The 20293-nt window shown below is 52.6% G+C and overlaps 1 long non-coding RNA gene across 2 annotated transcripts; it reads left to right on the forward strand.

Annotated features, from left to right (window-relative positions):
- Positions 1 to 1188: 1188 nt before the first annotated feature.
- On the forward strand, positions 1189 to 4783 carry LOC125932593 (uncharacterized). Of its 2 annotated transcripts, none has more exons than XR_007460685.1 (3): positions 1189 to 1323; positions 1559 to 1734; positions 3685 to 4783. It is a non-coding gene; the product is annotated as an uncharacterized LOC125932593 (long non-coding RNA). The 2 variants fall into 2 exon arrangements; XR_007460686.1 differs by lacking the exon at positions 1189 to 1323 and adding an exon at positions 1359 to 1416.
- The last annotated feature ends 15510 nt before the right edge of the window (positions 4784 to 20293 follow it).

Consider the following 20293-nt stretch of genomic DNA (forward strand, 5'->3'; position numbering starts at 1 on the left):
CCCGGAGAAACAAGGATTCTGAGGAGTACTGTAATTTCTAGAATTTATTGTGAAATTAGATTTTTATGACTCTTTGCCATACATATTCTGTTGCTTAAGATTATTCATCATTCTATATTGCTTTACATGAAAAACACATTTCAAAATCAAAATTACTAAGCTGTGTTCTCCGATTAACCAGGAGCAAAGGTAGGTAGACAAATCTGGCCACGCTGGCCACTGAGCATGAAAATATGAAGATCAATTTTACAAAGTCACGGACACAGGAAAGAAATTAATAATCAAAATCAGAAACTATAGTATTAGTCATTATTGCCATACACTAATATATAAGTATCAGTATTTCTCCAAAACATACACTAATGTAAGTAAAATGTAATTAATGTCATTAAAAAGTTCAAATCTATCATATATGTTATAGTACTGTACTATTTATTGTATTTTTTTTTTGTTTGACATGCAAAACCATGTACAAAAGGGTTAGAAAAAGAAAAAAATTCACTATCTGCTTTTCTTTTTGACCCATTATTAATATTGCTGCATTTATCATTATTGCTAAAAATAATGTCCTACATGGGGGCGCCTGGATGGCTCAGTCGGTTGAGCGTCAACTTCGGCTCAGGTCATGATCTCGCGGTCCGTGAGTTCGAGCCCCGCGTCGGGCTCTGTGCTGACAGCTCAGAGCCTGGAGCCTGCTTCGGATTCTGGGTCTCCCTCTCTCTCTCTGCCCCTCCGCTGTTCGCACTCTGTCTCTGTCTCTCTGTCTCTCTCTCTCAAAAATAAGCAAAAAAATTTTTAAAAAAATAACGCCCTACAGAAGCAGGGGTAATAAGTCTCCTCCCTGGAGGTCACTCCACGAGGCAGGCTATGGGCACCTGCCAGGTGCTGGAGAAATCTCTGCTAACCCAGACTTCCGGCCGCCTTGATGTTCTCTCCCTGCGTCTTGATGTCCCTCCCATCCTGCATTCCGCTTCCTCAAGGATAAAGGTGTTCTTTGCACACCTTTCCTCAGGCCAAGGCTTTTCAGTTTCCTCTGCACTGGCCTTTGTTACCAAGTCCGGTCTCCTCCCTGGAGAGCAGCTTCCTGTTTGTGCTCTTCCTGCCAAGGAGCTCCATCAGTCAGCTGCCTGGGCCCCCTTCCTGGCCCAGCCCCTTCTTACTGTGTGGTCTTAAAGCAGGTCACTTCACCTCTCCCTATCTTTCTCTGTAAAACCCAGATAATACTACTTCCAGAATAAAGAAAGGGTTTTCTTTAAGCCCTTTGAGCTTCAGATGGAGGCACCACAGCCCTGCCCGGGGCCGCGCCGGCCACCATGTGATTAGGTAATGTGAGACGCGGCTCATTATGCTTTGTCTGCAATGAATGTGGCCCGGCCACAAAGCGCTGGAACTTTCGGTTACATTGAAACCCCCGCGGTAAGCGGGGATTGCCTTACACTCCAATAAAGCACACCAGAAAAGAGCAGTCATTTTGACTAACCCAGTCCTCAATGAACACTCGCATTTGATTTCTTCTGCTGAGTAGAAGACGGGTAAGTAAGACACGACCTATTTACAGGTGGAGGGACCTGTATCCCCAGACCAGCATCCCCAGAAGCTTCCTCTGCAAGACACAGAAGACTCCCGGGCAGTTGGCCTTGCTGGGCAGGGCGGGAGCTATGCCTGTGCAGAGATGAGGAGAAGTCAATGGCTGCCATACATTGACCTCCTACTACGTGCCAAGAATTATGCTAGGTATGTTTTTCCATCCCAAACCCTCAAGATAACTGTATTAAACCCTAGCTACGTCCTGAGAACAAAAAGAAACAAAAACACCCGCTAATCTTTGTACATTTTTCACCGTAATGAAAGCCTATCTATTTGGGCCCCGTAGATCTGAGCCCAGAATTTTGGCCGGAGGCCTCCTCCCTGATCCTCAGGCTTTAAGACCACACAGCGTGGGTCAGCAAACCACAAAGGGAAGGCTTACTTTTCTCACCCCGACCCAGACCTCTGAAGCCTTCCTGATGACGCCTTGGGCAGGGCTCACTCAGCTTGACAAACTTTTACCCAGAACCCTCTGATCCCATTTTGACGAATGAAGTCAAAACCCCAGTGGGTTCACTCATCTGGCTGCTATAGCACAGCCAGTCAAAGGTAGGTCTTGGCTGCGTTTTCCTGCGAGCTGCTTAGGAACTGGGGGTGTGCTGGGGAAGGGCCAGAAGGGACTCTGGAATCAGGGAAGATACGGGCACGTATCCTTCTGGCTGGGGCTTCTCCGATTAGGCCAAGGATCAGGTGCATGGAAAGAACAGGCTGGGGATGAGATGGGTGAAGAATTTCCCTTGGTGAGAGAAGAGGGAGGGGTCCACAGGACTGGAGGCTTGGATCAGATCCTCCAGTGATGCCTAGAGGCTGGGGCTTCTGGAGGTCCCAGGTAAGGAGACAGCTCTGCTCCCTGGGGAGGAGTCTATTATGTCAATTGCTGGGAAACATGGTTAGTTGAACTGACTCTCTATTGCCCTGGCATGTGGGGGGAGGGGGGGAGCGGGGGTCTTTTTGTTAGGGAAACCATGGAGAGGAAGGAAACAAAATGCTTTGGATGGGTGCTGCACTCCCCTGGGTCCGCCTGCTGGGTGCTGATTGGACAGCCCGCCCAGAAGAGGTTTCATGTTATGCAGGCAACTGTTGTTGCCCAGAGAGCCCAGGGCTGCCTCGCTCCCTCGGGAGCTGATGTTTCGGGAACCATGGAAGCAGCTGGTTTATGGAAGCGTCAAACAACGTGAGCTGCGGAATCTGCCAAATCCCAAACAGCTCTTGCCAAGCACCCTTTCTTCTAGATTTCGAACTCATCTGTGTTTCAAAAGCAATTTTGTTTAAATGGCTTATCCCCCCTACTCCCAATCTGTGGGAAGCTGCCACGCGCAGGCAGGAAAGGGACTCTCCAGGATCCATTCGCGACGGCTGCCGTGAGCCAGAACCCGGGGCTGAGGCCGCATAGGAGTCAAGGGCCCACATTCCTAGGAGGGGGTGGGGGGGGGTGGTGCCTGCAAGGGAACACAGAGGGCAGGTGTGTGGCTCCTCAGTCCCCTGGCTTAGGTCTCCAGGCAGATAATTTTGCAACTTTCAATTCCTAACCCAGCCAGCATTGTTTGTACTTGGGACAAGTCATTCGAGCGTGGGGACTAGGACACGTCATGTATTATCTTCACTTCTCTAAGAAAGGTGTGGGGCTTCCCTTGAATGAATGAATGAATGAATGGGCTTATGGTGTCGGCCATTGGCAAATTCTGTAGCTCCCTGCCCACCCACCCAAGGACTTCTCCAAGGAGCATCTGGAGGCTCCTTACAGGGAACCTGGTCCTGAGGACACGCGTATCATGTAGCCCTCCATCACGCCGTCTTGTCCAGACCCTAGGGGTTCTGGGAGAGAGGGGGAAGAGCAACAACGCCTCCAGACATTGGGCAAACCGCTGGTCTAATTCATTCACTATGGCGACTTTTTCATCCATAGGCCTGGCACTGCTTGTGTAGTTGGGTCTGTGAAGGTTCCCTTTCAAGTAGGACAGCTGCTTGGCGTTCTGGGCTCACCATGTGGAGGGCAGATGAGACATCCTCTCGGAACACACTTGTTGGTGGGCAGCAAAGTCGAAAGGCAAACCCCCACGAAACCTTGCTAACTTCTTTTTCTTTTTGACTTTCCAGATCTCAGTACCCATCTGGATACTTCATTAGGGTCCTAAGACATCTGGGGACCAGCGATGGAAGAAACGTGCTTGTGTCGGGTGCCTATCGTACGCCCGCACTGTGCTGAGCCCTTTCCAATATGGTATCTCGGATGGTCCCCCACCAAAAAAAAAAAAAGAAAAGAAAAGAAAAAAAGAGAAAAGAAAACCTGCCAGAGTGGAATTATCATTTCCATTTTATAAGTGAGGAAACAGGCTCAGAGAGGCTGAGTGACCTACCCAAGGTCACACAGGTGGGAAATAGCAGTTCCTGAATCTGAACCAAGATGATGACATTGTCAAGGGGCAGTTTGGGAGGTTTTCATTGCGGCCCCATCTCCGGCAGCAACGTCCTTCCCCATGACATCCCCCTCCCCCAAATAAATACACAGTCTGAGTAAGAAGAATATGCAGGGGACACGATGACACTTTAGGGGTTCCCCTGCCTCCTCCCTTTCACAGAGATGGCTGCTCCAAGCCCCTCTGCACAGACACCCTGGAGTCCCCACTAAATCAAGATCCGTCTGACTCTGAAGGACAGGTCCTCCCAATACAACCGGACGTCAGTTCTCTTCGATTCCTACCAAGAAGACCTTTGCTTTCTTAAAACCTTTACGTAGAAGAGCCAGTCAGTCAGTGTAGGATTCCCCTAACGGAGACCCGAACCACAGATTCCAGAATTTCACCAGCCTACCCAAGGTCGCCAGCCCAGGAAATGCCCCACACTTCTCAGGGAACAGTGATGCTTCGCATCCTGGAGGGGAGCACGGGCGTGAAGAAGCACAGCATTAGTGATGTAGATTAGAGTTTCAATTTATGTTGAAGCATCTGCTGGCCAAGGTCCAGTTCATTTTGGGTTCCAGCTAAATTTATTCGGCCTCAGGCGCCTGGGTGGCTCAGTCGGTTGAGCATCTGACTTCAGCTCTGGTCGTGATCTCCACAGTCCGTGGGTTCCAACCCCGCATCGGGCTCCGTGCTGACAGCTCGGAGCCTGGAGCCTGCTTCGGATTCTGTGTCTCCCTCTCTCTCTGCCCCTCCTGTGCTCATGCTCTGTCTCTCTCAAAAATAAATAAACATTAAAAAAAAATTAAAAAAAAATCTGTTTGGTCTCTAGATATAGAGACCAGGGGTGTTTAATGTGGCCGTCCTGACACAGCTCTTCCCTCCGTGCCACCCAGCCTCCACCCTGGAAGTGTGTCAGGGACCCAGGGTCAAGGTCAGCCATGGCCTTGTATTTCAGACAGGAATTAGTTTTCAGGTTATATGTTCACAAGTGAAGGGCTTGTCATGGGCTGGCTGGAGAATGCAAAAACAAGCCAAGATCCTGGGAATTCAGAAACATGAATAAGCGTGAGTACCTTTGACTTGCTCCCTGCTTCCTCGGGAGGCCTATGCCTGATGCTGTTACTATTTTATGCTCCTAGATCTCCGTATAGTCACGAAGCACTTTTACAGACAGGACTTAGTTTTGACCCGCAAGCACTACTGTGCCCATGTTAAAGATGAGACATTGGAGACACCAGGAGGTGAACGGCTTTGCCCAAGTTCACGGGGTCAGTAAGTCCAGGAGAGGAGAGGCTCACATCCGCTGATTTCATGCCCGCCCGGCACTCTGTGCATCAGATCTGGAGTGTTCTCCCTAAAAGGGCAAAGGGCCAACGCGACCTTTGAGGAGCCTGGTTAGTTGGCCTTGGCCTAAGACCTGGTGCTTCAGAGTTGAGTTTGATGCTCTTTTGCATCCGCGTGGCCATCCTAGGCAGGCACTGCATCTACGTCAAGGTGCGGGCACAACCTCTAGAGAAGAGGTGGCTTCTAGTGAGCCGCAGGCCAGGTCACCTGAAGGGGGTCTGTTGGCCTCCCCCCGATGGGAGCTGACCGAGGTGGGGAAGGGGGAGACGGCGCCTGGGGTAAGCGACGGTCTCCATCAGCTTCTGAACGACCAGTGCGCTCCGTCCCTCCTCCCCGTGGCAGCCTGAGAAGGTGACGGTCTCTGAGGTGGTGTTTGGGTGACAGGGGGCTGCCCGGGTCTGATTGTTTTCTGCTGAGGCCATCTAGGGACTACCGCCGTGGGCTACCTGGAGCGCCATCCGAGGAACATAAGGCACATCGATGTGGCTGTGGTTCCTGGGACAGGAGCTGAATTAGGCTTCGCGCTGGATGGGGCCCGATTTGTCTCCTTCTGGCACGCTGGCCCTGCCCTGGCTCAGGGGCTGGTGTGAGGGACAGGGTGCTGTCCGCCACCTCAGGGGCTGACCAGAGGAACGTACCTGAAGGCCAGGGAAGCAGTGGTCCCACTGGCAGAAGCTACCCGGCACCCCAAAGATGTGGGACACACCCTGATTCCTGCACCGCGTACTGTGGGGGCAGATGCCCCTGAGGACAGCAGCCCCTCCAGGCCTCCCCCCTGCCTACCCTTCACCCCACGAGCTCTGCTCCTTGAAACGAGCCCTCCTCCTCTTTCCAGCCAATGATTTCAAAATCCTGCCATTTCCAGGGCTCCACATACAGTGGTTGCTCGAATGTTCGACGAATCGACGAGCAAGTATCTCATGTTACACCCTGCAGGGTAGGTATTAGCACCCTCATATCCTGAGGATGAGTCCTGAGAACCCCCCCTCACGGCCAGACTCCTGGGGTCAGCTCCCCTCGGCTTGCCCTGCCTGCCCAGGTAGATGCCAGCTTGGAGAGTCGTGGGGCCACGAGGACCCAGGTGCATCATTGCCAGTCCCGCCCTTGAGGTGTCCTTGCCGTGGTCAGGATGCATAGCAGATTGGAGTGGCTGTGAACCGGCCCGGGGGTGGCGGGAATCACAGGGGGTGCTCCCGGAATGTCCCGTGTGGGTAAACACCGGCCCACATGGTCAGGGCTGGGACAGAACGTCACTTTGCTGAGGCGGTGACAGGCTGAAGCCTAAAGGAAACCCGCCAAGAGGGCCTGGGATACGCCCCTCGGTGTTTCCTCAGAACTGCCCCGGGGGTCAGGGGTCAGGGGTCAGAGGCCGGCTCCCAGGAAGCGCCCCGCTCTTCAGAGTGAGGTTCAACTTCCAGATCCAGTCACCGAGCACTGGCTCCCCCTCCTTGTTCCTGGCCAGGCCATCCCCGGCTGTCCCCTGCCCACGGTAAGTCCTTCTGAGACTCATCGGCAGCGGGGTCTCCCGCACCCCTGACCGTGGGGTTGGTAAAACGTGCTTCTTCCTGAAGCGGTTTCCTCATTTGTTTGCAGTTGAAAACCATGACCACGAAAGTGACTTCCACGGGCCGCTGTAATCGGCCCTTGCATAATGGCGTTGGGGACAGTGTTTGGGGGAACAGGAGGGGGTGGCTGTGCTTCTCCATCATTTGTGAGATGCATTTTGGTGAAGTGATACGGTCTCCCCAGGCCCTTCCGGGCTCGGAGAGAAGAAGGTGTCCCCTGGGAGGGAAGCTCCTTTACCAACCTGCCCGTCCTCCCTCACCCTGTGCTGCTGACCCCGCGTCCCTTTCTCTCTGCCAAAGGGGGACTTTGGGCATCTTCAGATTCCTCTGCGTTTGCCTCGCAAGATGCCCCGTATTTGTCCAACTCAAGGTGACGCACGCGGACGCTGGAGTCAGAAGTCAGACCGAGGGCTCAAATCACAGTGGCAGCACTTACGAGCTTTGTAACTTTGCAGCTTTGTTCTTTGACCTGCCTCGGTTTCCCCGTTGCGAAACAGGCTTGCCGTGAGAGGATGGGATGAGTTGATCCACCGAAAGCCGTTGAAACCCTGCCCGGCCCCATTTTGCTATTGCCGCCGTCTCTTGGCTTCTTTCCGTAGGGACTACTTTGACAATCGCTGGCTGACCTTTGAGCTCGTCCAGGTCCTGGTAGCCGGGCTGGCTGATTGTCCTGCGATACCGTGCCCTGTGCCTTTTCCCCCCCTCTGGCGCCGGGCAACATCCCCCAAGTTTGCCCACCTCCGGGGCGAACATAGTATCGAAACTGCTCCCGGTAGAGAGGCGTGTAGCCGACAGAAACCACGCAGTCACGTGTGGTTTGCAGTTGGCTCACGGGAGTGGGTGTCGTGTTGTCGCTTGTGAGTGATTGCAGGCCCAGATCACGCTTCCCTTTAGCCATCCCGCCCGCTGCCAGGGTGAGAGGTCAGGGGGCCAAGCGCCCCCAAGTAAGAGGTGACTTGGCTCCCCGTGGGAGACCCGGAGCTCACTGGCTTCCCCACCTGCAGCCCCTGAGTGCCAGCCAGCGCTGCTGAATCCGTGCGCACAGCCGGTGGCTCGGGACCCCGCGGCTCTGGGGGTCCCGGGGAGGGGGGGGCGGTTCTTTTGAAACCAGCCAGAGCTGCATGTGTGTTCGGCTGGTGCCGGAGAACACGGGGGTGTGCCCGTGACTGCAATGACGTTAGCAGCCAAAGCAATGGAAATATGTCGAGAGCAACTTGGTCAACCCAGCTAGCTGGTGCGAAAACCGTAAAATGTGGGGCCAGGTTCTGTGCCAGAAACGTTTCATTCAAGTGAAGTAGCCGGAAAGGAATGTTCCTGGCACACGTCCCCCGGGTCACACTTGCAAATGCCCACCTTCCTAGCGCAGAGTGGGCACCTCTTCCCTGGGCACCCGGGGACACCTGCTGTAGACGCGGTCTGCCTACCCCTGCGCGCCTGGGGACGGAGTCCCGGAGCCCGGGCCACCTTGGGCTCCCCTCCTAGGCTGCACAGAGCTTCCTGCATAGTGCCTCACACAGCCAGTCCCTGTGACCCCTGGACTCGTCACAATTGTACGGGCAGCCTGCACGGTCACAAACGGCCCGTCGATGACCTCTACGGTAGGAAGGCCATCCTGATGGTGATGTGCAAAGCAGGTAGCGCTGACCGTTGTCCAGGCCCCACAGACAACCAGGTCCTGTGCTGGCCTGCCTCGGCACCCCGACGGGGTGGCACCGTTGGTACTGTTCCCCTTCACTCGGCAGCTCAGGTACCCGAGGCTCCGCTAAGTAACCTGTCGGGGCTACAAAGGGAGGAAGCGGCCGGGCCGTGATTCAGCCCCAGGCCTGTCTGATGTCCCAGCTCATCCTTTTCTCCACTGGGACAAGAGGCCTCCTTTTCTCTCACGGTGCACAAAGTTCGGACGAGTGTCAGACAGCTCCCTAGGTGAGCCTCGAGAAGGTGACCTAATGGGAGGGTTGGCTCCGCCGTGGGAACAGGCATCTTAACGCTCCAGAAGTCAGACCTCAGGGCTTCCCATGGCTCTGGCACTGGGGTGCTTCTCCACCCCTGCTTGCTCCCCTCCTTGGAAGAAAACCATCTTTTATCCCCCACAGCCACTCTTTTTTGACACCAGTTTTAATTTGAGGCACCCTCTCTCTGGGAGATTGCAAAAATTAAATCGTTTTTGAGCAATCAAACAACGCTTCTGGGGTTTGTAACAAACTTGTGAAATTTGCGGAACTTGGCGGTTGAGGCTCCCTGAGTCTTGCTTCCCGGGGCCCCGAGGAGCTTCGAGCTGGCTCTCTGTTCTCTCTGGTTTACAGCTGATCGTGCCAACTGGGGCCCAGCCATTGCGTCTTGGACCAAGAAGGCAGTGGGTTCTGAAACAATCAAGGGGCTCCGGGAGACGACCTCCGGTCCGGGTTGTTGGCCCCGCCTTCCTTCTGTCACTGTGGGAAAGTCATGCAGGCTGTGGGTGGCTGGGTGGTCCCCTCCACAGAGGACGTCTCTGTTGTTCCCACAGGGTTCCACCACCCAGGGACACACAGATGAGCATTCAACTTCCCCTTGGGACACTTCACTCTCTCCCTTTCAACCAAACGGACTCCGGGGTCTCCTGAAGGTGGCCCACACTTCATTTTACGACACTCTGCTTCCTCTCCCAGGCGGAGGCCGTCTCCACCCATGGAACATAGCAGTGAAGGCACTTCCATGCCTCAGCAGCTCCTGGGCCCCTACTGTCACGGTGTAAGCAGAGTGCACAAGGCTGAGCATGTCTCTGGTTCCTCCACATACTTAGCTAGAAACTCAGATCCATGTGGCCAGGACTTGGACGGGGTCAAGGCCAGCACGATGAACGTAACTTTATAACTCACCTTCCCTTGCCTTTGATGTAACAGAGGGAGCCCTCTTCTGTGCAGGAGGACTTACAGGGAACAGGGAGCCAGGAAGCCTTCTTGTCCTTGGTATTTGGAAGGCAAAGCCCCTCTATTTATCTCCTCGTAGTAACGAACCTGGAGTCTGGGCCAGAAGGCTGGGTGCTGGACCCTTTACCAGCCATGGACTTGCACTTTCTTGTCATTTATATGGTGGGGAGAATACCAGCACCTGCCTCACGGGACTGTCGTGAAGATTAAATGCATGCGAAGTGCTTACAACGATGCCAGGCAGATAGTAAATGTATATTATTTGTATTACACGATTCCAAACGAGAAATGATCTTGCGCTCAGTGAGAATCCCGGGTAAAGGAGACCATGGCTCCTCACAGAATAATGTGAATGTCCTTCCCCAGGACCTGGGAATGTGTTAGGTTACATGGCAAAGGGGAATGAAGGTCACGGGAGGAATTAAGGCTGCGGACTTTATTATTCTTTTATTATTATTTTTAGGTTTACTTTGGAGAGAGAGATGGAAAGACAGACACTGAGACTGTGAGCAGGGGGAGGAGCAGAGAGACAGGGAGACACAGAATTCGAAGCAGGCTCCAGGCTTCGAGCTGTCGGCACAGAGCCCGACGTGGGGCTTGAACCCACGAGCCGCAGGATCGTGACCTGAGCCAAAGTGGGGCCCTTAACCGACGGAGCACCCAGCGCCCCCAGCTGACTTTAAGCTGGGGAGATGATCCAGGATTCTCCAAGTGGACCCAATGTAATCACAAGGGTCCTTACAGGTGGAAGAGGGGGCAGAAGACGAAGGTCAGAGGAGACATGGTCATAGAAGAAAGATACAGAGGGAGGCACCCTGGTGGAGTGGAGTAAGGAGGCCACCAGGCAAGGAGTGCAGGTGGCCTCTCGGAGCTGGGGGGCAAGGACAGAGAGTGTCCCTAGAGCTTTCGGGAGGAGCCCAGGCCTGTCGTCCTCCAGCGTTAGCCCAATGAGACCCGAGGCCGACTTCTATCCAGAACCATGGAGGCATGTTGTTTAAGCAGCCAGATCTGTGGTGATTTGTTTCAGTCGCGGTAGGGAGAGGATCACCCAGGGCTATCCCTGTGTGTCCCGCGTGCTGCCTCGGTGACTGATCCCTGTGCTTGGACACCCCCCCACCACAGCTTAGTAAGACTCCAGGACTGGGGGCGCCTGGGTGGCTCGGTCGGTTGAGCAACTGACATCGGCTCAGGTCATGATCTCACGGCTTGTGAGTTCGAGCCCCGCGTCGGGCTCTGTGCTGGCAGCTCAGAGCCCGGAGCCTGCTTCGGATTCTGTGTCTCCCTCTCTCTCTGCCCCTCCCCTACTTGCACTCTGTCTCTCTCAAAAATAAATGAAATATTAAAAAAAAATTAAAAAAAAAAAAAAAAAGACTCCAGGACTTTTTTCCATCATGAAGGCTTTAGATTCTCTTAAGATGGGGAGGCAGCTGGCATTCGTAGCCTGTAATATTTGGGAGGCTCCTGTGGCTTATAAGGGCGACCAACTGACCAACCAGTTCAGGGTTCTTCCCTACATGAAAGGGACTATAGATGTTCCAGCCTGGGCTTCAGCCCCTCACACGAGTCCTTCTCTTTTAGGAAACCGTCAATTCCAGTAAAAACATCAGCACAGAGTGGATTCTCCCATGAATCCACTGTCCTCCGCGTCACCCACTGGTGATGTTCTGGAAAGACTTCCCTCCATCTATAGGGGACGCTGATGCCTCCCTTCGCGGGCTCGCCGTCCCTCCCCGGGCCTCCTTCCTTTCCCAAACAAGGTTAGGATTTATAACTTCTTTCAGGGCAACATCTGGCTCATTTCCATCAAGTTCTTGTTTTCTTTTTCTTTTTTTAATCCTTCGTCTAAGGTCATTTGATTTCAGTTCAGTTGTATCTCGCGCCCACTCCCCCCACCCCCCACCCCCCACCCCTTCTTGTTCGTTTGGCCTTTGGAGATAGTGAAGCCGAGGCGTGAGGACTCACTACCCACAGCTGACAACTCGGGTTTAGAAGTGAAAGTGCCGGCTGGGACCCTACTTCTTTCTTTCTTTTTTGGCCGCAGAGCCACAAGGCTGGGTCCCCAGCGAGCCGCCTGAGGACATCTTGTGGCACCATATCTGCTCCCCCCCTCCCTTACCAACCGCCGGGCTCTGTTGTCATTTTTTTTTTTTTTTGTAAGTTTTTGTTGGTTTTAGAAATTCGCTAGCTCTGTACTTTCTAGACTGGGCTTGCCAGCATGAAAGCAAAACCAGGGCAAGGAGAACAAAGCGGGAGAGGCTGGCAGAAAGCTAGGCCACACTTCGCGAGGCCACGGCAAGCTCCCTGGGCGGGAGGGGCGCCGGCCAAGCCTGAAGACGCCTCCGAAAACTTCTCATGGCCCGAGGGTTTAAAATACCCACACTTCCTGCGCTTCGGAGAGGGTATGCGCAGAATGTGAGTGAGTCACCAGTGGTGGTTTTCAAATGTGTCTGTCATGAGGAGGTGTCATCAAAAGCTCATCCTGTTCCAGATCTTATTTTTTCCACTCTCGGCTCTGCAGCCTATAAAGGCCGAATGCTGCAAACCAGCGTTTGTGTTGAGCGCAGAAAGTGAAGGGCGAATTAATTGCACTGCAGCAAGTAAAAACCCGACTCTTAAGGAAGAAAGAAAGAAAGAAAGAAAAAAAAAAAAGACGTGTAAACAGTGTGGAGATTGAGTTTCAAAGCCCTTGTTTTCGAAAAGTTTAATTATATTTCAACTCAAGCCAAACTGTCAAAACATGGGGGGGGAAGGGGGTGATCTGCCTGCTTTGAAAGCGCATTAGCCTTCTTATGTAAAAGCCTATAATTGATATCCAAGCCGAAACTAGAGACGTGCAGAGAGAGGGGATGGCCTCTCACCACCGCCCAAACAGCACTTCCCTATCGACCACGTGCAGCTCTTCAGAGCTCGGTCGGCAAAGTGGGAAACTGGAGAGGAGAACAAAGGAAACGCAAAATGCTCCGTGAACGGAGAGGGTTTAAAATATCAGGCCTGGTTTATGCAACGCGTGGGCCCAGTGCATTGTTGATGATCATTTACATAAGAGGAAACCCGGGAGAGCTGCTCACCGTCCGAACCGCAATGTTCTAGGAAGCAGCAGGCGTCCCCTTCTTGCTCCTGAGAAGCGGGGATGTGCCTGCCCTGTCCCCCTGGGGCTCGGGCCCAGCCTGGGGCCTCTCGGAGAAGGCCACCGGTCCCAGCCAGGGGCCGGTTTTCAGGCTCCTCCTCTTCTTCCAGACTCCACTCGGTCACTTCCCCCAGAAAGGGACCCCTGGGTGGTGGAGGCTTTGCCCTCCTCATCTGAGCTCCTATTCCCGTCTCGCCTTTGGTGATCTTCTAGAACTTTCTGGTTGCCACGGCCGAGATTCTTGACCCTGTTCGTTTGACGTCTGAGAGTTCTCTATGTTCAGAAACCATTCTCGAGCGGAATCAGGTTTGAGCTGAGGGAAAATTCGCGATGTCAGCCACATGACACATATTTGGCATGGGGCTAGAGTAGGCATCAAAGCAGACCATGACCTTGACAGCAATAGCAAAAGGGCTGGGAATTACTGGGCTAAAGTGCGAGTTCTTAGAGGTGGCCACTGTCCTTCCTCCTTTTACGGTCAGGCCTCTGGCCTCTGAGCAGACCAGGTTCACCCAGCAGGCCCTGCCTGGGACCGTCTCTGTCATATCATTCTCCCTTTGGATGCTGATAGTTTAAAACAAGCCTAGGGGCGCCTGGGCGGCTCAGTCGGTTGAGCGTCCGGCTTCGGCTCATGTCACGATCTCACGGTTGGCGGGTTCGAGGCCCGAGTCGGGCTCTGTGCTGACCGCTCGGAGCCTGGAGCCTGTTTCAGATTCTGTGTCTCCCTCTCTCTCGGCCCCTCCCCTGCTTGTGCTCTGTCTCTGTCTCTGTCTCTGTCTCTCAAAAATAACTAAACATTAAAAAATTTTTAAAAAACAACAGCACAAGCCTAGGTATGTATGACGTGGATGCTTCTGTGATTAGAGCCCTGTCTTCTTCCACCTTGGTGACACACGGCCACTTTCTTCCTCCTGGTTTTGCTAATCTCCCCCAACTGTGAAGCATCCCCACGTAACCCACTGTTGGGTAGAGTGGACTTTTTGGTTTATGGTCTGGGACTCTCCGATGACCTCAGAAGAGAGTTGCCAGATAAAATACAGGACGCCCAGTTCAATGTGAATTTCAGATCAACAGTGAATCATTTTTAGTGCAAATATGCCCTAAATACCAGGTTAAGAAAAGTATGTCCCATGAAATATTTAGGCCATGCTTACACTCAAAAATTATGTGTTGTTTGTCCGAAGTTCACGTTTAACTGGGCACCCCGTATTTTTGTTTGCCGAATCTGGCAGCTGGTCCAGAGCTCCGTGTGTTCTAAATGAACGTGGGCTCCGTCAGCTATGTGAGGGAGCAGATTCTAATCCGGATCAGAGCCTGACGGCAGAGTAGGGGGAGGGCTGCGTTTTCCACATGAACCCCTAGTGAATAAAACCAACCGGGCCAGATTTTCCATTGTTACTTCCTCCTTGGCCTTGTTCTATGTCTAGGGGTACACTGTCTACATCTCTGTCATAGCACAAGTCAAGCTGCCGTCCCTAAAAGCTGCTTCTGGCTGAGACCATGTTTGATAATCTGTGGGCCTGGCAGGTGCTCGATATGGGTAAGCAGAGCTGGTGGCTTGGGAAGGAGAAGGTCGTACCAGGCTCCCTAGGCCATGCCTGGATGGCAGGGTCGTGTTTCTGACCACCTCCAAATGACTGGGAAGCCAGCAGAAGCCATCATGCAGCTCGCAGAATGACAGCATTCTCCTTTCTTATTCCAGACGGTTTGGAGTCTTTAAAACATTGCTCTTGGGAGGCAGGAGGGGTGTGGGAAACTCGGAAACCAGTCGCCTGTGGAAAACAGGGAAGGAGGGCCTCTAATTAAAAGCAGCTCCCAGCGCTATCTCAGCACCGGGGACCCAGCTGAGAAGGGATGGCCGCTCCCCTCACCGGCCGTTGCTGGGGGCAGGTGGCCTGGACAGACCCCGAGAAGGAGCACTTGGGGCTCCTCAAAGAAGAGAGTCTCCACACGACATCCTTACCCCTAGACTTCTAGTTCCTTCCTCCCCCCACCCCTACCCAAAGCCGATGCTGGGCTCCGGGCTGGGCGCTCAGACAGAGCACCCACAGCTTAGAGCTGCTCAGAGCCATCCTGTTTCTTTCATCTCAGAGAGAAAAGTCCTCTTTCAAGTTCTCCAAGAAATGCTCTCAGCAGAAGCCATTTACCGGCTGTTGTTGGACTATGTATTTCCAAGATATTTACACGATGGCATACGTATTCGGACACAGCCTTGCTGTGTGACAGGTTGGCAGCGTCGTATTTATTTCACAGATCCCAGAGGGGGCCCAGAGATGGTGATCGATTGGTCCCTGGTCACACAGCAAGTCGTCCTTTCATATCATATATGAGTGGTAGGTAGCATTGCAATGTTAGAGAGAGGAAAACGGAAAAGATATCACTCCTGGTAAAATGGGCCAGAAGGCAGGGACCTCTTGAGCCAACAGGAATACAGCGGGGAGAGGGGCAGGGTGGCAGCATGCCAGGGGGGAATAACACCAAGAGGAGAGAGTGACTTTGCTGGGTAGGGGGCCGCTGGGGTGTGTGGTCAGTCATAGCACTATGGTCACAGGCCAGAGCGAGGGTGTCTGGTGCTGAAGTTGAGCCTCTGGGTCATGGCTCTAAGACATCAGGCCAGCGGTTGTGGTCAGAGGGCCGGCTGGCCTACGGCCACGTGGTATGGACAGAGGGGAGGTCGGGAGGCCTGAACCTGGCGTTGCCTCTGACATTCGCAAAACTGGACAGGTCACCTCACCTCTCGGGGCCCTCAGCTGGGTGTCTTAATCTGAAACCGATGAGGGGGACTGGATTTGACCACTTCTACGATCTCTTCCTGAGAGCTCTAAGAGTTCCAAAATTTGCTATGAAGCCCCAGGCCCCCTGCCTTGACTCAACAGTGGAACTGATCGTGCAATCGCTCTGCTGATATTTACCGAACAGCTACTACGTGCTGAGCTCAGGCCATTGACAGAGGCTGCAAGAAACGAGCTCCAGAAAGTGTTCTTTGGGTCCGAGTTCTCGCTGCCCCCTGCACACTTGTTCGCCATCTCTTCTGCTCCCCGGGGGAGTGCAGAGAGATTTCTAGGTAGCTGCAGACACGAAGCCTTGGCAAGTTCTGACTTTGATCTTAGCAAAGTTGCATTCAGTAGTTCTGGTGTGCTTACTCCTCCTGAGGGCGTGGGAACCAACTTTCAAACAGATGAGTGTAAGCAGCACCCTGGTGAAGAGATTTTTCCAAAGCCTGTGGCCAGCGACTTGGGGCAACCCCGGAAGGACAGGCTCCCCCGCCAGACCATCAGGGTGCTGCTGAGGGCTAAAGAGTGCACGTAGTGCCCAGAAGAGCACCTTACAAAGGGGATTGCCCGGGAAAGCTGGTGGTGATCAGGAAAGTGCAGGTGAAATACGCTTTCCAGTGACGGTATCTGATGCAAGAGAGCCAGAGGAGGACGTAGCCCTTTAGGGAAAAGGCACAGATTAGACCCGGGGGGCAGGGGACAGGAGCAAGGGAGGCAGGGAGGCCAGTGATGATGGTGAGGCTGGGGACTCTTGCTTCCTTATTTGGTGCATTAAAATACTAGATCATGACTCAATTCCTCATGGTTCGAAGAAGAGATAGATGCTTAGGGGACTTGGCCTCCCATTAGCCTGGAGAGTCCCAGCCCTACTCTTGTGCCGGTGTCACTGGGCGTACCACCCCCCTTCCATTCTCAAGAGCACACTTGTTTGAAAAATGCTTATACGGTCACCCTTGGCGAGCTGAACCAGATGATCATTTGGAAAGCTCAAGTGACTCAAATGGGGCAGATGTGGCTCTGGAAGAATGACACCCAAATTTCACTTCATGACCAAGCACTGGCCCCTTTCAATGCAACTATCTCTTTCCAAGATGATCCAAGTGTTTCTCAGTAAGGACTATTTGTCCTCAGGGCCTTACCCCTTCCCAATGCCAGGTTTACACTAAAGTTCTGGCCCTCAGGACAAAGATTTTTTTCGCACCCCAAACAACCAGGTAGCACTTTGGAGGCTGTGTTTGATTCTACCGCTCTAGACACCGACCCGTCACCCCTCCTTAAGCATTCATTCTCTCCATTCCGTATCTTGAAAACTTAACGCTGTAAATGTGAAGAGCGCCTTTTATTAAGAGAGTTCTGTACAGAGCTGTCCCAGGATAATCACACTCAAGAGGTCAGGGGGGCCCTTGGGAGGTGGTCCGACCTGGTGGAGAAGACATGGTCCCCAGAGTTCCAGCCCCCGCTCCACCTGCTCATGGGTGGGTTTCTCATGAGTCAAATGGGTATAAAGTTCGTGAGAGGACGAAACAAAGAAAAGAATTACTAAGGGTAAAACTTAAGATATGACAATAGGTTAGTTAGTGGTGAAGCTGTCTGTGGTCCTGAGGCCTTCCTAAAGCACTTAGTCACCTAAGGGTGCCCTCCCCACTCTGCCGACAGGGCTGGCTGGCTCTGACCCCACAAGTTAAGGACTACAAGGCACAGACCCCTGGAATCCCAAAGCACTGACTGAATCTGCCCCTGTGTCTCAGCAGTGGATTTTGGTACTTTCTCCTTTCCTTGTGTCCACAGACCTGAACTGGCCTGGAGACAAATATGTGCCAATGCACGTCCCGATGGGAAGGGCTTTTGTCGCTCTGGGTTGTAAGTTCAGTGACCTGCACTCTTCCATGCCCTAGGGATACAGCAGCCATCCAAGCCCTCCCTGCCCTCATGGAGCTTATGCTCTAGAAGGAGGGATAGACAACCAGCAGGTAAACAATCAGATCCGGTAGGGCCAGGTAGAACTGAGTGTGTGAGCAGAAGTGAAGCAGAATCAGCAAATGGGGATGAGCTTCTGTCTTAGGGTCATTGGATGAGCCCTCTAGATGGGGTGGCATCTGGAATTTGCTGGCATTTAATGTGATGAATTGTGAGAAGCACCTTGCAGGGTAATGGCCCCAAGGCAGGACCCAATGGCTGTTTGAGGAAGAGTCAAGGCCAGTGGGGCCAGATGTGCAAAAGGATTAGGATGGGAGGCCATGGGATGGGTTGTCTCATCATGGTAATGACTTAGGGTTTTTGTGGTCTCTAATTATGACCAGAAGCCATTGGAAGTTTTGATTGGAGGAGTGAAGTCCTATGATTGACATTTTGAATGACTGCCTTTAGCCGCCGTATGAGAACTAGGTGGTAGGGATGCCTGGGTGGCTCAGCCAGTTAAGTGTCCAACTCTTGATTTCAGCTCAGGTCATGATCTCCAGGTTCACAAGAACAAGCCCTATGTCGGGCTCCGTGCTAACAGTGCGGAGCCTGCTTGGGATTCTCTCTTTCTGCCCCTCCCTCACTGGTGCATGCTCTCTCTCTCTCTCAAAATAAATAAATAAACTTAAAAAAAACTAGGTGATAGAAGGACAAAAATGGAGACATTTTAGAAGATTCTTGCAACGGTCAGAGTAAAAGGTAATGGTGCGTGGGGTGCAGTGATGGCAGTGGGGGTGGCGAGAAGGGATTTGGTTTTGGCTGTATTTCAAGGGTAGAGCTTATAGGATTTGCTGATGGGTTAGATGTGGAGAGTGAGAGAAAGAGGGAACCACTGGTGATGTCAAGGGTTTTAGCTTTGGCTGTGTGGTGAGTCCATCTGTGGAAGTAGGGAACGTTGGGGAAAATCAAGACTTTGGTTTGGGGTATCTTGACTTTGAGATGCTAACTAGACACCCAAGTGGAGATGTTGAGTAACAGTTGTATATATTTTTGAGTATCGGTTGTGTGATATTAAAAATATTCGACAGTTCCTCAAAAAGTTAAACATAGAATTACCATATGATCCAACCATTCTGCTTCTGGGCATATACCCTCAAAAAATTGAAAACGGGGACTCAAACAGATGTTTGTACAGCCATATTCATAGCAGCACGACTCACAAACGTCACGGGGTGGAAAAACCCAAGTGCCCATCGACATGAATGGATCAACAAAATGTGGTAAATATATGTAATGGGATATTATTCAGTCTTAAGAAGGAAGGAGATTCCAATATGGGCTACAACATGGCAGAATCTTGAAGACATTATGCTAAGTGAAATAAGCCAATCTCAAGAGGACAAATATTGTGTGAGTCCACTTATATGAGGGACCTAGAAGAGGCAAATACACAGAGACAGAAAGTACAATGGTGGCCACCAGGGCCTGGGGAAGGGAGGAATGGAGGGTTAGTGTTTCACGGATAGAGTCTCAGTTTGGGAAGGTGGAAAAGTTCCAGAGAAACATGGTGGTGGGGGCGTGCCCACGAGTGTGAATATACATAATGGCACCCAATGTACAGTTAACCATGGCTAAAATGGTAAATTTTATGTTCTGTACATTTTACACAATAAAAAAGAATTCCCTGTGGACAGGAGTCCCAGCCAGTCAGAATGGGTGTAGAAGAGGCCCATCTGTAGCGGTGTCCCGCCAACACGAGCCCTGGTTCAGGCGTATATTGTTGAATGAGGAAGCCCAGGCCCCTGTGCCAACGTGGTATTAAAACCAGGGCCCTGGTCAGGTCCCACCTGGGAACGGGGGTGGGGGGTGGGGTGGGCAAAAGGTAAGGGAGACCCTCCAACCTCTCCATGACCAACGCTCAAGAACAGGAAGCTCTAAAGCTCTGGATGCCAAATTGGACTTGCCAATTTGGACTTTGGACTCTCCTCCAAAGGAACGCACCCACGACGAAGTGCATTGATTTCCACACTGTGTGCCGCTCCTTCAGCTAAATGCACGAACATTCTTCCTTCCCCCTGCGTCCATCCATGCTCTCTTTGAGCCATCCTTCCGCCTTGCGCTCTGCACATTTAATTGCCAACACACGTAGCTGCTGCACACATTTAGTTTCTCTCCACTGGGTTTCCTCCATGCTGTTCCCAAGTCTTCTGTCCTCCAGAGGCTTTTTACTTCTTGCCCAAAAGAAGTCACAGCCTCCTCTCGCCTCCTAGACTAAGAAGGCTGGCAGAAATGGCACTCAGAGGAAGTGAGGGCAGGGCAGGATCGAGCTTCCCGAGAGTCAGCACTCCGGGAGGACCAGGAGGGGGTATGGAACGCAGTTCCAGAGATCAAGACAGATCTTTTGGGATTTGGTTCTTTCCACACAGGTAAAGCTGGGGTGAGGACAGATTCGCGCAGCGAGAAGGGCTAATGTCACATCTAATGGCGAACAAGGTCAGGGCTGGAAGAGGAGTCAGCATCACCTCAGGGCTGGCCAGTCAGTGTGTGTCTCTGTTGAATGTCCCGCTGTTCTTGTCCCAAAGAATTCTAAAATGCAGCACATAGCAGCTGATGCTTCCAAGCCGGCCTCCCTGCCTCCTGTCCACCCATCCCAGACCCAGGCTCTGAGAGGGACAGTCCCTGGCTTGGG

This window comes from Panthera uncia, chromosome D2 (assembly GCF_023721935.1).
Source record: "Panthera uncia isolate 11264 chromosome D2, Puncia_PCG_1.0, whole genome shotgun sequence".
Lineage (NCBI taxonomy): Eukaryota > Metazoa > Chordata > Mammalia > Carnivora > Felidae > Panthera > Panthera uncia.